Source organism: Castor canadensis, chromosome 7 (genome assembly GCF_047511655.1).
Source record: "Castor canadensis chromosome 7, mCasCan1.hap1v2, whole genome shotgun sequence".
Lineage (NCBI taxonomy): Eukaryota > Metazoa > Chordata > Mammalia > Rodentia > Castoridae > Castor > Castor canadensis.
Window position 1 is genome coordinate 125,127,649 of NC_133392.1, and position 15,860 is coordinate 125,143,508.

The following is a 15,860-nucleotide window of genomic DNA, read 5'->3' on the forward strand; positions in this document are numbered from 1 at the left end:
CCACCACATATGCTCGTAGCATAATCCCTGGCCCTTACCTATGCAGTGTGTTTATAGCTGCACCCAAGAATCCCCACTAAGGAACAAAAACTCTCATGGTTGCCATGAGAGTTTGCTCTCATTTGCTACTGAGGAACACACATTTACCAATGTTGTGGACCCCTGCTGTCTGAGCTTTTGTGCCACTGATGCTATTCCTTTCTCAGACATGGAGTTGCAGTATGTCCCTTCAGTTGGCCTCATATTCTCCATTAGAAGCAGTGCCACAATATTGTTCTGCTCCTCCTCCCTACCAATGAGTATCTTTTCTTACCAATATAGTCTGTTAAGTTTGCTTCTTCAAATGTACAGAGTATCTTTTCTTACCAATATAGTCTGTTAAGTTTGCTTCTTCAAATGTACAGACATCTGTGCAAGAATACAAGAAGTATGGAAAGTTGGGAAAACACCATACCACCAAAGGAACACATTAAACTTTCAGGAACTTATTCCAAAGAAGTGGATAGTCAGGAATCATCTGACAAAGAATTAAAAATAATTGTTCTAAAGAAGCTTAATGAGATACAAGATGAAAATAATTTAACAAAATCAGGAAAACAAAACAAAGAAATGAGAAGTTCAGCAAAGAGAATAAAGAACAAACTCTGGAACTGAAGAACACAATGAAATGAAAAATGCAATAAAGAGCTTCAACATCAGACTCAGTCAAGCAGAGCCAGTGAATCCAAAGAGAACTCACTAAAATTACCTAGTTAAAGGGGAAAAAAGAATGGGAAAGAGTGAAGAAATTAGAAAGGTTTTCTGGAACACCCCAAGTAACTAATATATAAATCTTGGGAGTTCCAGAAGGAGAAGGTATAAAGGGGAAGAAAGCTTATTTAAAGAAATTACTGAAAACTTCCCAGATCTGCAAAGTAGATATTCAGACTCAAGGAAAATACACATACTAATTCAAGCCATCCAAAAAACCTCAAATTGTTTGAACATAAAGGTCGTCTATAGCAAGACACAATTAAACTGAAAACAGTGAGAATTGAAAGTTATTGGCAATTCTTTTATTACTTTGATTACATCAGTCAACTTCTTCCTGGTCTGCAAGGGAAGGGAAGAGAAAGTCTTTCCCATACAAAAACTGAGGGAGTTTGTCACCAGTAGACTTACTGTGTAAGGGAGTTTTCTCTACACAGAATAGAAAACATGCTAAATAGCAACATGATAGCTTATGAAAGTACTAATCTCACAAAGGTAAAAGAAGTCAAATGTAGAAGATAGCACTGTAATGGCGGGAGTGCAAATTATCTGTAACCCTAATACAAAAGTTGAAAAGAGTATTAAAACTATAATTGCCAGGTGCTGGTAGCTCATGCCTCTACTCTTAGCTACTCAGGAGGCAGAAATCAGGAGGATCTTGGTTAGAGGCCAGCTTGGGCAAATAGTTTGTGATATTCTATCTCAAAAATACCCAACATATAAAAGGCTGGTGAAGTGGCTCAAGTGGTAGAGCATCTGTCTGGCATGTGTGAGTCCTTGAGTTCAAACCCAAGTACTGCCAAAACCAAAAAAGACTATAATCACAAAAATTGAGTAATGGATTCACAATTCAAAAAGAAGTAAACTCAGAAGGTAAAAGAGGAGGAGGTAAAAGTATAGTGTTTTGTATGCAAATGAACTTACATTAAAATAGAATGGTTATAACACCAGGAAATTTATACAAGCCTCATGGTAAGTAACCACAGAGGAAAAAAATGTGAGAGTAGATACACAAAAGAAGGGAATAAAGCCAGTTCACTACCAAAAAATCAAATAAGAGAGGAAGGTAAAAACAAAATAAATTCAAATCAGAAAATAATGAACATGGCAATAATAACATTGTTCATCAATGTTTATTATAAATGCTAATAGTTTAAACTCACCAAGTCAAAAACATAGAGGGAACCACCCAGTGCCTATGGCTCACTCTTGTAATCCTAGCTACTTGGGAGGCAGAGACTGAGGATCATGGTTCAAGACCAGCCCAGGCAAGTGTTTTGTGAGACCATCATTTTTGAAGTAACCAGAGCAAAATGGACTGGAGATGTGGCTCAAGCAGTAGAGTTCCTGGTTTGCAAACATGAAGCCCTAAGTTCCAACCATATTCACACACACACACACACACACACACACACACACACACACACACACAAAGACATAGAATGTCTGAATAGATTAGAAAAAAATCCAACTATATGCTGTCTATAAAAGACTCAAATTAGACATGAAGACATACACAGGCTGAAAGTGAAGTTATGGGAAAAGATATTCCATTCAAGTGATAACCAAAAGAGAACAGGGATAGCTATACATACCAGATGAAATAGATTTTATCTAAAAATGTATCATTATAGACATTATTATTGTCTGAAGAAAAAAGGTTCAATTCAACAGAAAAATAGAATTGTAAATATAGATGCACCCAACAAAACCACAATAGTATTAAACAGAAATTGACAGATATAAATAAATTAATCCTAATATTAGGAGACCACTCTTATTCAACATACTCTTGGAATTTCTAGCTAGATCAATAAGATAGGAAGAAGAAATAAAAGGAATTCAAGTAAGAAAGGAAGAAGTCAAACTATCACTATTTGCAGATGACATCATCTTATACCTAAAAGACCTGGAAAACTCCAGCAAAGTACCCCTAGACATCATAAATACCTTCAGCAATGTAGCAGGACACAAAATCAATTTATGAAAATCAGTAGCCTTTCTATATAAGTAGAATGAGAAAGAGTATAGGAAAATAACTCCATTTACAATAGCCTCAAAAAAACCCATGTAGGAATAAACAGGATGTGAAAGATCTCTACAAGGAAAAGTATAAACCATTGAAGAAAAAAGTTTAAGACTACAGAAGATGGAAAGATCTCCAATGGTCATGGATTGGTAGAATCAACCTAATGAATATAGCTATATTACCAAAAGCAATCTATGTTGTTCAATGCAATTTCTATCAAAATTCCAAAGACATTCATCACAGAGATTGAAAAATCAACCCTAAAGTTCACTTGGAAGCACAAAAGACTACAAATAGCCAAGTCTATACTGAAAAAAAGAGCAACCCTGGAGCCATCACAATATCCGACTTCAAATAAAAACAACATAGTACTGGTACAAAACAGACATGGAACAGAATAGAGGACCTGGATATGAATCCATGCAGTTATGCCCACCTGATTTTTGACAGGTGCCCCCAAGTATATGATGGAGAAAAGACATTCTTCAACAAGTGTTGCTGGGAAAACTGGATATATGCATGCATGAAACTGAACCTAGATCCATGTCTTTCATCCTGTACAAGTATCAACTCAAAGTGGATTGAAGACCTTAATATAAAACCTGAAACTTTGAAACTAATGCAGAAAATTGTAGGGATTACACTGCAACTTATAGGCATAGGCAACAATTTCCTAAATAGTACTCCAGTGGCTCAGCAACTAAGAAAAGGATTAACAAATGGGACTACATAAAACTAAAAAGCTTTTGTACAACAAAAGAAATGGTCATCAGATTGAAGAGGCAGACCATGGAATGGGAGAATATCTTTGCCAGTTAAATACTTGACAAGGGATTAATAAACAGAATGTACAGGGAATTAAAAAAACTAAACTCCCAAAAAATCAATGACCCTATGAAGAAATGGAAAAATAACTGAACAGAGCTTTTTCAAAGGAAGAAGTCTAAATGGCCAAAAAACACATGGAGAAATGCTCAACATCCCTGGCCATAAAGGCAATACAAATCAAAACCACATTAAGATTCCACCTCACTCTTGTTAGAATGGCTATCATCAAGGACACAACAAATGTTGGCAAGGATGTGGGGTAAAGGAACCCTCACACTGCTGGTGGGAATGTAAATTAATATAACCACTATGGCAAACAGTATGAAGACTGTTCAGAAAACTAAAAACAGAACTGCCATATGATCCAGCAATTCAACTCCTATGGATATACCTGAAGAAATATAAATCAGGTTACAATAAAAACACCTGCACACCCATGTTAATTGCTTCATTATTCACAATAGCCAAGTGATAGAAACAGCCAAGGTGTCCCACTACCGATGAACGGATTAAGAAAACGTGGTATTTATATACAATGGAATTTTATTCAGCCATAAAGGAGAATGAAATTTTGTCATTTGCAGATAAGTGGATGAAACGGGAGAACATCATCTTAAGTGAAGTTAGCCAGGTTAAGAAAGCCAAAGACTTCATGTTTTCTCTTATATGTGGAATATAGACCTAATACAAATACAAGCAATATGAAAATCAGGTCACGCTAAGGAGAGGTCACATACAAGAGGGAGGGTAAAAGAAGGAAGTTAAGGTGAATAGAGTTGAAGTACTTTCTATACAAGAATGAATATAGAATTTTTAAAACGAAAATCACCATAAAAGGGGATTATGGCAGAAAAGAGAAAAACAGAGGGTATGAACCAATTTGTGTTACAATACACATACACATGGATATCACAATGAAACTCCCTGTACAGCTATCTAAACAAAAATGTCTTTTTTCAAAAATGGAGGACAGGGAGGTAAAACAGTTCCTGTTTGGGGTCTGGTACTAATGAGAGGGGGAAGGGTAAAAGGAAAGGGTACAGGGAGATGAATATGGTAAAAGTATTATGTACTTGGGTATGAAAATGGAAAAATGAGACCTGTTGAAACTATTTTAAGAATGCAGGGAGGTGGGATAAAGGAGAATGATGGAGTGGGTAAATTTATAATATATTGTAAATACTTTTGTAAATGTCACAGTGTATCCCCTGTACAACAATAACATGATAATTTAAAAAATTAACGAGTATGAGAAAGTGCCAATAGCCAGAAAAAGACAAAACCATATGATCATCTCAGCTGACTCAGAAAAAAACATTGTCAAAATTAAACAGCCTTTCATGACAAAACTAAATAGGTATACATGAAGCTTATTTCAACAGAAAGCAGGTCATATATGCAAAACTCATAGCTAACATCTGTGTTAGTCTACCTTCTATTATTGTAACAAAGTATGTGAGGTGATGAACTTAGAAAGAAAAATGGTTTATTTTGGGTCACAGTTTTAGAAGTTCCAGTCCATGATTGATCAGCTTGCTGCATTTGAGCCAATGAGGAGGCAGCACATTATAGTGAGGAGCTTGTGGTAAAGAACAGCTGTTTACCTTATGACTGGGATGTAAAAAAAAGAAAGGGGAAGAAACCAGGGTCCCACAATCTCCTTCGAGGGCATCCTCCCAGTGACCTAAAACCCCCTTCTAGGCTCCACCTCTTAAAAGTTTTTACCACCTCCCAATAGCACCACTTGGGAAAATAGTCCTTTAACATGTGTGCCTTTGGGGATATACGTAAGATCCTAGCTGCAGCCGTATTATAATCAATGGGAAAAAAAAAGTATTTCCTCTAAGATTTAGCACAAGACAAGATGCCAACTCCTTCCTCTATGATTCAACATAGTCCTGAAAGTCCACGTCAGGTGAAATTTTAAAAGGCATCCAAATTAAAAGAAAGATGTAAAATTGTCTCTGTTTACAGAGGAAATGATCATATATATAGAAAATCCTGAAGATGCTAGTAAAAATGGAACTAATGAATTCAATAAAGTTGATATGCAATCAACTTATAAAAACCTGTATCATTTTAGGTACTAACAATGAACTGTCTGAAAAAGAAATTAAGAAAACCATATCATTTACATTCACCAAAATAATAAAATACTCAGGAATTAACCAAAGAAATGAAAGACTTGTACTTAAAAATTATGAAACATTGATGAAAGAATCGGTCAATCCTTTTAGTGTAATCACTGATGTCTCCATGTGTCAGAGCAATACCTGAATAGGAAGGGTCTTGATGAGCCATCCTAGCTTGCACCATGGGACCTGCATAGTCATCTGAGGGGATAGGATTCTTTTCCAATTGAAGCATGCTTCAGCGCTCCTCAGTGAGAGCTATGTTTGAAAAAGAATTGATGAAAGAAAAATTTAAAAGACAAATCAAAGGACTCCTATGTTCATTGGATGGGAGAATTAATATGTCTATATTACTCAGAATGATTTCCATATTTAATATAGTCTTTAAGTTCCAATGGCAAGTTTTAAATAAAACTAGAAAAAAATCTTTCTATGAACCATAAATGTCTTAAATATCTAAAACAATTGAGCAAGAAGAAAGCTGGAGGCATTATACTTTCTGACTTCAAATTATCTTTCAAAACTATAAAAAGACCCTATGGTACTATCATAAAATCAGATACAAAGAAAAATGGAACAGAATGGAGAGCCCAGAAGTAAGCCTGTGCTTATATGGTCAACTAATCTTTGGTAAGTGTGTCAAGAAAATAAAATGGAGAATAAGGTCTTCACAAATTTGTGTTTGGCAACTGGATATTTCAAAAAAAAGAATGAAATCAAATCTTATTCTATACACAAAAATCAACTCAGAATTGATTAGCGACTCAAAACATAAGCCTTGGAACTCTAAGACTCCTGAAAGAAAACATAGGGAAAGAAGCTGCTTGACATTGATCTTTTGAATGTTATACCAAAACATAAGCAATAAATGCAAAAGTAAACAATTGGGACTAAATCAACCTAAAAAGCTTCTGTATATGAAAGGAAATAATTAAAATGGAAAGGCAAACTTCATAGGGAGAAAAATATCTGAAAACCATATATCCAATAAGAAGTTAATATCCTAAATATGTAGGCAACTCATACAACTCAACACCAAAATTACAAATAATTTAAAAAAGGGCAAAGAATCTAATTACACACTTTTCAAAGAAGAAATCAAATGGCCAGTAAGAAATGAAAAGATTCTCAACATAATACTCAACAAATCTTTTAGGAAATGCAAGTCACTGCACATATGTTACAATGGCTATTATCAAAAAGACAAAAGATACTAAGTATTAGTGAGGGTATGGAGAAAAGGAAACTTCTGTACACTGTTGGTGAAAATATACACTTTAGCCACTATGGAAATCAGTTTGGTAGACTCTCAGAAAATTACAACAAAAACTACCATAGAATCCAACAATCCCACTTTGGGATATACATCCAGAGGAATTGAAATCAGGATCTCAAAGGGGCACCTGCAGTTCGTTACAGCATTAGTCACAAGAGCAAAGATACTGAATCAACCAAAGTATCCAACAACAGATAGATGGATAAAGGAAATGTGGTCTGTATATTATAAGGGAATACTATTCTCTTTAAAAATGAATGAAATCTTGCCATTTGTGACCACATTGATGGAACTGAGGGATGTTATGCTAAGGAAAACAGCAAAACATAGAAAGAAAAATGCTGCATATCACTTAGATGGGAATCCAAAATAGTCAAACTGATGGAAGGAGAGAGTAGGGTGAATGTAAAATTACAATATACTAAAATCTTAAACATTAAACTGGGCATGTTCCAGTGCTCAAGCCTGGAATCCTTGCTACTTGAGAGGCTGAGATCGGAAAGATCGCGGTCCCAAGCCAGCCTCAGCAAAAGTTTGCAAGACCCTATCTGAACAGAAAAAAGGTGGATGTAGTGGTGTACACCTGTTATTCCAGTTGTGGCAGGAAGTGTAAAATAAGAAGGTTGTGGTCCAGGCAAGCCCTGTCAAAAAAGCAAGATCCTAACTTCAAAATAACCAGACCAAAAAGGGATAGAGTCTTGGCTCAAGTGGTAGAGCACCTGCCTAGAAAATGTGAAGCTCTGAGTTTAAACCCCAGTATCACCAATAAAAAAAAGAAGATATGACCAGTTTGTAGTGCTGGGGATACAGTGAGGAAGAAAATGCACCCATAACAAAGGAGTCTATACAGAATATACAAATCATGAGTCAGTTCATAGATATTGTACTGTCAGTCATTTTTTACTTGTCTATCCTACCATCAATACTCAGTGTAAGTTCCTTGAGTTCAGAACCCTGATTTATTGCACTAAATCTCATGTCCAGTACTTTGATGGAGGTCATCTATAATATAGTAAAATGCACTTACCTTTTAAAAATAACTTTACTGGGATATAATTGACATATAAAATTACATATGTTTGAGATGTACAACTTGATGCTTTGTGCATACATCATGAAATGCCATTTGCAGGAAAATGGATGGAACTGGAGATCATCACATTAAGTGAAATAAGTTGGTCCGCAAAGCCAAGTATTGAATGTTTTCTCACATTTGTGAAGTTTAGAGGGAGGAAAAATGGATATTAAAGTCAAAGCGGTCTGCTAGGGATGAAGAAGGGGAAAGAGGACAGGGATAAGGGAGGGTAGTAGAGGGGTGAATATGATCAAAGTTTATTATGTGCATGTATGGAGTGTCAGAACCTGTATCTCAAGTTTTTCGGTATGTTCCTTAACTTTGCTAGTTACTCAATTTGTGTAGGTGGTATAATACAATGAAAAGAGCAATATATACCTGGGTTTAGATTCTTGGAGATCTTGAACCTCATTCTATTATCCATGAAATGAGAACGATATCTACTTAGGATGGTTACTGTGAAGAACATTTAAGGTAAAAGATACAATGTGATTAGCATTGTATCTGAGAATTAGCAAGTATTTTAAAATGATTTAGTTATTTTTCCCTGTCAATAATTTCACTGTTTTATGCACAAATCCCCCCCTCAAGCATACAGAGCTGCCTTAGCACGATCATCTCTGTTTTCAAACATTCTGTTAACCTTGTGTACATTGTACACTTGGGTAGAGAGGTTGGTTCTGTGCAGATTTTACAAGTGAAACTAGCACATCAGTTTCACTGAGAATATTGTTCACTTAAACTTTATATGTGATTTTTCTTTAGTTAAGGTATTAATTTTGAAATAAAAGTAAATCATGAGACTGTGTCCTCTAAAACAGCTTCAACTCCAAAAGGTTTATTTTGTTTGTTTATTTTGGATTTAACAGAATTATGTTTCATGAAATTAACCATATTGTTCTGGTTTGGAATGTGTTAGAGACAGAAGTTAGAGTTAATCACCCTAGCTCAGCTGAAGTGACCTTAGATCATCTTAACTAAACATTTCTATAGGTCTGAAGAATTTTCAGTGGGATAACTGAGCAATCATCTTTTTCAGAGGATTACAAGGTGTGTGTGTTTATACCTGTGAGAATTATATTTTAGATATTCCACTTCACTACATATGAAGTACCACTGTCCAGAAAAGCAGCCTGGTGAGCATACACATGGTCTCTGGAATTATACTGGTACATTCAAATCCTGATTTAGCCACTTAACTGTGTGGACTGAGGCAAGCTGCCTACTTCCTTTGTGTCTCAATTTGCTCATCTGTAAAATGAAGGCATTGCCAATAATGTCAGGTCATTTTGAAGATTAACGAACAATTACTAAGTGTTTAAAACAATGCCCAGCACATGGTAAGAGCCCTAGAAATTATATTTATTATTATATTATTATCACTATTATTATTTAGCTGTCTATGAAATTCAAATTCATCAAAAACATATATTTTCTTAAAATTCTTGTATAGCTCCCACCTCCATTTTAATAATTTTTTGTTAAATGGGAAGTTATATTGAAAAGGAATCTATCATCCTTGTTAACATGGGCATGTTAAATATATTCTGAATTTTCCTAAAGGATACAGACTATGCTCTCCTGTTCTCCTTTGTGGCCCAGCAGCGGTTCATATGTGATGTATTCCTACCACTGTGCTGCATAAAGAATGTGTTTTGGCATAGATGCTGCATAATTTGGAGAGGTTTTTGTTGATAATCTTAAACAAAAACAGTCAAAATAATTTCAGTTCCACTGGAAACCCAAAGGGGAAATGTTTTTGCCAAATGAGAGAAAAGATGTCAGCATTTGAGTTAGGAATTATTTTTAAGTGTTTATGTTGGGAACATGGATGAAAAAAACCTTTTATTTGACTATTGAATTTTTATCTAACAAATATTTAAAGCCTTAGAATGGCTATTTCAATGAAACTTTTATAAAAATATAGTAACTTAGGTTTTCTATAGCCAGTTATAATTTTTAAGCAGTTTTACATATTTCATTGAATTCTTCCATAAAATATTTAGAATTAGGTGGGGAAGGGATTACATTTCATATTTTTTACCAATGAGAAAACTCAAGTCTGGGTTAAATGTCTCCTGTAGGTCAAACAGTGGAAGTATAAGGGGCTAAACTAGGACTTACATTCAAATGTTAGTATATTCTCATAAATATCCTGTAGGGCTTTGCCCTTCTAGTGTTTGATTTTCTTTAGATATTCCATTTAATGTTGAATTTTAAGAGGTGATATTTGATTCTCAATGATTTATCCATTTCCTTGTTGGAGGCTTGTTTTACATTATTTAGAACATTTTATATGCTTGTTAATAACTCCAAACATTTGCTTTTTATGTTTGCACTTTGTCCCTCTTGGCGAATTCACCTGCTTATTGATCCACTTCGGGCTATGTTGAACAGGAAGGGAAATTATACTAGTCAACTTATAACTTGTCAGCAACTCTTCTAGAGAGGTTTACTAGTGAAGGGTCAATGGGACTTAGAAAAATCCAGTGATCTTGTTACCAGAAATAATAGACATTATCCTCATTTGGAAAGCACTTTCCTCAATTCATAACTGGAATAACTAAAACATGCATAATACTCATCTCATTTGTGAAATGTACATGACTATGTATCATCCAGGTCTAAAGCTGTGAATCATTTGGTTATTTATGTTCAAGGCTCCAAATCATAACTGATTTGGAATCACTCAGGAAGCATGCTCAAAATCTCAACCTCTGGGGACCTTGAGGCAACAAATTCAAGATCTATATATTTAAGAATATCTGTAGGTAATTGTAATGCTTGTCCAGGTTTGAAAACCATGGGTCTAGCACCTATTTGTGGCCTCTTCTGTAGTAAAGAACATGTGGGATTTTTTTTCTGATTTTAATTTCTCCATGGTTTAAGACATTGTCATTGTGTTAGCCTATTCATTATCTGGATGGTTTATTATTTATTTTTTAGAGGAACAGGAACAAAATGCCTGAGTCCCAAGAAGTAGAATGGTTGGTTTTTGATTTCCATGTCACCTATATACTTTTGGATAATCCATGGCTAACTTTTAAATCCTAGGTGGTGGGCATTTTCCCTTTATCTAAGGAGTTAGCAAAGTAATCCATTTACTTATGCATTCATTAAGCAATACTGAATATTTTCTATGAACTAGATATTGTGAGTAGTGCTTGATAAATATAAAATAAACAAGAAAGTATATTCTTGTCTTTTCACAAACACATGACAAGCTATCATAAAATATTATGTATATTATTAATAATACAATATACATAAATGTATGAAAGAGATGTTTAGGTGGGTACTTTAGGAACCTAAAAGTGAAAGTTACCACTTTCTTGATGAACCAAGGAAAACATTACAGAGGAATCATCCCCTTTACCTTGACCTTTAAAGATGATTTCATCAGAAAAGGAGAGGCAGGGCCTCAGAGCTTGCACAGAGACATGAAGAAACACAGTGTATTCAGGGAACTGCAAGAGGTGTAACATGACTATGGCATAAGAGAATATGGTGAAACTGGAGTTCAAGATGAGGTTGAAATATATGCTGAAATCCAATCAAAGTCTTTTTTTTGATTCTTACTATAAATTTTGAATTTTTCCTCTTCCCCAAAAATGTCCTGGAGTGTTCACATAATGTCATTTCATGCTCATAGTATCACTTAGCAGATATAATTTACATCCCAAAGGTCTGTGCTTCTCCAGTCATTTTTAAATTTTTCAGCATATTATTGAGCATTTGTGAACTGAATACTGTGAGTGGCACAAAAATGCCAGCTTCTTAAATGGTCTCAGTGAACTTCAAAACTGGTTTAGCAGATGACATAAATACTTGAAAAGACTACAGGGGGAGATATCACAAGGAGTCCATATTTAGTATGAACTCAAAGAATGGAGAAATGTAGTCATTTGTCTGAGAAGGCTTCGTGAATACAAAGGCAAGGACAGTATGATCTGAAAGATGAGTTGGATTGAAATAGGTAGGAAAAGAGAAAAGTTCTTTAAGAGGGAATAATGAAGCATGGAAATAAGGGAGACAAGGGCTAGTGAAGGGAATGTTAAAAAGCAAGTTGATCCCTTTCTGGAGCTGGAGTTTCATGTAGCAGAGAACATCAGCAATTGTTGACAATTAATAAATATGGCTCCTAAGTGACATGAAGCCTTCAATAAACCTTGTAAGAAATACTGTTCCTGAGTTGACTCTTGGACAATCTTAAAGATCTCACAAACACTCAAACCTCAGCTGCACTTTAAAAATAAATATTTGGTAATATAGAAGTGTTTCCTGGCCTGGCAGTGAGATACACTGAATTCATGGCCAGAGATTTTTCAGCTTATACCCATGCTGTTTAAATGCACTGGAAAGAGCTTTAGATAATTTTTACATGTGGTTTACACATTTTTAAAGTGAAAAAAAGAAAGCTGTGGCTACTGGGCCTGTGTCATATCACCTACTAGATGCCTGTGTTTTGTGAAGAGAAGCTGTCATTCCTGTTTTCATACAGCCAGTGAACTTCAGGGACAATATGTTAAAACCTTCTTGCCTTGGACCACAAGTGAAGCTATGTAGATAAAGGCCACCATTTCTTAGAAATCAAAGATTAATCTAAAAATATTTTCTGCCAAGCACTAGAGGCTCATGCCTGTAATCCTAGCTACTTTGGAGGCTGAGATCAGTCTGAGGCCAGCTTGGGCAAATAATTTGAGATCCTCCCCTCCCAGTCTCCAAAATAACCACAGCAAAATGTACTGGAGCTATGGCTCAAGTAGTAGAATGCCTGTTTTGCAAGTGTGAAGGCCTGAGTACAAACCCCAGTCCCACCAAAAAATATATATTTTTTTTCTTATAAACTTTGAATGATTATTGTTTGTGTCAGCTTTTCTAAGTAAACATTTCAACTTTAAACTTGTGAATCATTTTTTCAGAGAAGTGGTCATATGAAAGTAAAAACACTGAAGTAACTGTGTCATAATTTTTTTGTTTATTTTACTGCAACATTCTACATATTTTCACAGGATGAGATTTTTTACACGTTGAGATAAAAAAAGTTGAGATTTTTTTACAGGTTTTGTATCCCACTGTTTTAATGTACATATTAATTTATACATATTAATTCATTTTTCTAAAATTATACATAAATAAATTTCTTACTTGCTATCTAAGATTTCTTACTGGCCATCTAATACAATTTTAGACACATAAAATATCCTATGTATTCAAGAGACATATGGTGTATGTATCATATGCATACATATATATACCATATGTATCTTAGATACACCCTCAAGTAATTAAAGTAAGCAGTTAATTCCTCCATTACTAGATAGTTATGTTGTTTCCTCATTCCATTTGTCTATGATATATTTAAACTGGCAGGAAACATGTTTGAATCAAAGATAGGTCATGTGCTCTGTAGTGCAATGTACAAGTAGAAAATGGCCGACAGAGGATTGTTCTTCCTTCTTTGTTTATTTGTACCAGAACTCTCCAATGTTTACATACATTTTAGCCTCATTGGCATTTTCAGAAGCTTTTATTTTTTCCTCATTTTCTTTTTTTTTTTTTGGTTTGGATAAGACAAATATAAAATCCATCTGTGAAGCATATTGTATATTCACATTGAAGGCTAAAAACTATTTTTAATTAAAACTTTATTCAGCACTCATGGTTCACTTTGTCCTGTTTTTATTATGAAACACTCCAGTCTTTTTCCTAAAACACATATGTCTTGAACATTTCAAGATGTTCCTTGTTATTCGTGCAGAGCTAGTTTCTTTATGCTGTCAGCTTACTGCCATATGTCCCGGCTGTTCATTTTGCTTTCTTTTCTGGCATTTATGGAGGCGACATCTTGTATGTAATGCAACTTAGTTTTATTCCCTTCTCTTTTATGAAACTTGTCAGAAGGTAGGATAGAAAACTGGAAACACTGAATAATACTCTGGCATGTTAGGTTGTATATGATTATAAAGGACATAGCCTCTCTTGAGCTCCTAATGTTTGTAAAGTATGAAGAGAAAATGTGTCCATTGACATCCGAAGACTTGCTAAATGTAAATAATTACAGTTAAGGTACTATTGGTGATATTTGGCTACAACACACATTATGGAAATTGCAATTCTTTAGTATTGATTATTAAACCAAGTACAAAGATTAGAAGGATGAAAGAAGCACAAAACTCAGGTCATTCCTTTATTTTCAACAACTCACCATCATATTTTCATATGAAAGTCTTTTTTTTCACAATTGTCTATGACACTCAAATGGTTTTCTGGCAGAAGTTGCATTATGTCTTAAGTTAGGTTTAGTCAGAGATAAGCTAATTTATAAAGTAATGATGTTTACATTGAATCTGAATTACAAAAGACACTCATATGTAATGGCATTAGAAAGTTTGCCTTACCTTTAAAGAAAATTATTAGAATAGCTTAACATTCCCCATAATATAAAACAGTAAGACCTCTACTACATGAACACTAATGAATGAGTTCTGACTATCTGAGTTTTTAAAATAGTTCTGAGTTATATTTTAATTTGTTCTTTTAACTACATTTAGCTAGAATGCTTTCTTAATTTATAGAATATTTCCTAATCTCCTTAAACATCCTGAATATATTTTGCTTTCTCAGCTTTATTGAAATATAACTGAAAAATAAAAATTGTATGTATTTAAAGTGCACATTGTGATGTTTGTATGCATTGGATGACTCTGGCTTACCAATATGAACATTGGTTATTTTATCAAGCAGCACAAATACAGGGCTGTTGGGGTAGGATAAAGCCATTTGTATTTGTAGTGACTGCCTCTTCTGTGCTAGCACATCTTGGTTTTGTTTTGTTGTTTTTTATTTTATTTCATTTTTGCAATGCTGGGAATTGAACCCAGGACCATGAGCATGTGCCTTTGTTTATAGCATTAACATTTATTTGATGTTTTTCATTTTTCTGGCTGGCAGCTGACATATTTTATTTTAGAATTTCAATTTCTTCTTCACATATGTTGCTTATGTTGTAGATTTCAGGTCAGGTTACCAATTTGATCCTATTTATCCTGCCACAATTAATTCTTATATCTGATAGCAGAGTAGGAGGTGTAGTGTAGTGGTGTAGTAAAAGCCATTCATTTTCTCAAATCAGTCTGATTTGAGTACTGTCAGCATTATGCACCAACTGCATAAGTTGTTGATAAATTGCTGAATTATTCTGTGCCTTCTTTTCCTTATCTAAAAAAGAGGAAGTAATGCCTAACTTCAGGGATGCTGTTGTACTGCCATGGGAGCACCTCCCCCCTCAGGGGGGTTATGAAGATTAAACAAGGTAAGACATACAGTGGCTGGCGCACAGAAAGTGCCCAGCAATTATAAGCTACAGTTAACCAGGTAGCTATAATTAAAAATAATGAATTCACTTGAAATTCCTTTTATTTATAAAGGTTTATGCATCTCTGTCTTTGTTATGCAATCTATGTATTCCTGAGATTAATTTGAGTAGAAAGCATGATATGCTTTGTTTAATTTACTGGGTTTCAAAATTGTGTATGAAGTATGTGAAGACAAAAACAAACCAAAGAAAACCAAACAATAAAAAAATTGTATCCTCCTAAAACATTTTGAATGAGCAGTTTTCCCCAATCTTGGTTTATTTGATTCATGCTATCATATAGAAGCCTCAAATGTATTTTTTTTTTTTTTAGTAAAACCTCTCTTCTTTAACCAGCCAGTGTTTCCATGGGGGACATTTTCTAACAGTTTTGTCCCTGATTCTTAAAGAGA